Here is a 2,592-nt window from a genome sequence, read left to right on the forward strand (position 1 = left end):
CATAAGAATTTTAGAAATATTATCAATTTTGTTTTTATACAGATATACACATATCACAATGAAAATCAATTGAAAATCTTAGAAGCACAAATCAGCGGAACAGGAAGAAGGGAAAGAAAACAAAATTGGAAAAGTTGCCAAAAATATGAAATCATTGGTACTTAAAATACCAATGTATTTTTAATTTCAGGTTTTTTCGTTCAGTTTGCTTATGGCATGGGTATTATATCTAATCAGCTATATTAGCCTATCAGGTATTCTATTTTGTACAAATTAATTTAAAATTGGAAAGCTATTGGTACTTAAAATACATAATCATCACATCATCAAATTATTATAAGAGATCACAAAACAAAAATACAAAATCATATAAATCTATTCAGAGATCATGTCCCTCAATTTTTGAATAATTATTAATTTTATTGAATGATTTTTTTCAAAACAAAATTTCTCTTATAGTGTGTCCCGTTGCAACGCACGGGCATGATACTAGTATTTAGCTATGCTTATTTATTTTAAAGATCTTATGTGGTAGAAATAAATAATTTGTTATTATATAATTATTTACTCACGTGCATGATTTTTTTAGGAGATAAATTTAATATATATAATTATAAAATCAAAACATAATGTAAATAAATAGGAATAAAAAAAACATATTTTAGAAATTTAAGATATATATAATATTATATTTGATTTTCTCCAAAATCATAGATCAAAAAGAACAAAATGGAAGCTATTGGTATTATTAATGTCTAATAATTAAACATAATTTAATACTCATATTTAACTATGCTTGATCGATATATTTTATAAAATCGTTTCTCCATTAAAAGGTGGTATCTACTCACACACACATAATATTTAGGGAATATATTTTGTGTGTGAAGAATGCATTCTGCATGAAGGAACCAGACACAATTGTGAATGAAGACATACTTTAAAAAAAACAATATATTCTATTGGAACTATATTTTAAAAAACATGCTATATTTAAAATGCGGAGATGAATTTTCACAGTGCATTTAAACTCAGCTAGACTATGTAAACTTTACACAATAAAATTGATTTTAATTGGACCTCTTGCGAGTAAATTTTTTTTTTTTTTAGTAAATATTGGATTTCAAACTATCTAACTACTTAATATTCACAAATTAGATGATTGCTTTTTTGGATTTTGAATCTGTGATCTCTCTACGGAGAGCTATCATAACTAATTTAATTATCAAATTGTGTTTATATCATAAACTGAAAAATAACGCAACTTCAAAAAAAAAAATATATATATATATTTAATGTTGGTATATCAAGGAAAGCAATTATGCAATATGTTTTGACCTCACAGAGATTAATTTATGATTATAAAAATTCAGCAACTAAATACAACAAAGATGAGATGTCGACAAAGAAAAAAAAAATCTAGAGTTTCGAATCTTCATTGATTCGTGTTAGGTGAGATCCTCTGTGAAGAGGGATATACGCATTACTAAAAAAAAAACATTTTTACAATCGCTTATTTACTATCAAATGTGCTTACACACAGATGGTGTACGTAACGAGTAACAATACTGTAATTACTTTGAACTTTTTATCATCGGTTGGTATTTAACCAACTGATGGCACTGATGGACCCCTTCTTTGCCACTAATTTTTTATATACAACCATTCGGACGGTCTCAATCCAAAACACAAAAATTAGGTTACTTTAGGCAATCCGGACCCTACCTCTTTTGACCCCCGTAAACCCTTAAAAGTGTCTCTCGCTCTATTTCTTTTGTTGCAGGAGAGGAAAAACAAAATGAAAACTGAAAAGAGAAAATTAGAAGGTAAATGAGGAAAAATTTATGAAATAAAAAAAGAAGTTATTTTTGATAAATATTCTGAAGAATACAAATAGATAATACAAATAGATAATATAAATTATAAAATAATATAGAACAAGTCCGAAGGTAAAATAATATAAAAAAAAAGCCCATAAGTCCAGTGGTAATATAAAATAATATACAAAAAGAAATTGAAGTTATAGCTAGTGTCCATGACTCCACTATTCAGAGGTAAAACGGAGATGTTGTGCCCAGTGCCCACTGGGCAAGCGCAGTAAGTCCGGAACTCATGTGGTTGGTTAGTCCCACAGTTGAAAGATACATTTTTTGAAATATGGGTCACATTTGAAAGTAGGGGTGTCAATGGCATCCTTTTACCTGTTTATCCGACCCGTATCGTATCCGAAAACACGGGTAAGGATAAGATTTTTTTCCGTTAGCTAATCGGATATGGGTAAGGATAATGATTTTTTTTGTTATCTTATATGTTTTTGTATAAGATAATTTTTAAAAATAAAATTATATATATATATATAGAGAGAGATGGGCTACGGTGAGTTGCGAAGTAAAACGCGTTTCTACTTCACGCCGTATTTTCATTTTGAAAGTCCAAACGACCAATCCGAACCATTAGATGTTTAATCCATATTGAAATGTGCTTGGAGACCAAATTTTACATTTTTGGAAAATTTTTTACTATTTATTAAGCATTTTTGAAAATTGCTGTTTTGCTGTGAACAGGAAAAACAGTAAAATTCTCTGAACCATC

Source organism: Carex rostrata, chromosome 8, assembly GCF_964058835.1.
Source record: "Carex rostrata chromosome 8, lpCarRost1.2, whole genome shotgun sequence".
NCBI classification, from domain to species: domain Eukaryota; kingdom Viridiplantae; phylum Streptophyta; class Magnoliopsida; order Poales; family Cyperaceae; genus Carex; species Carex rostrata.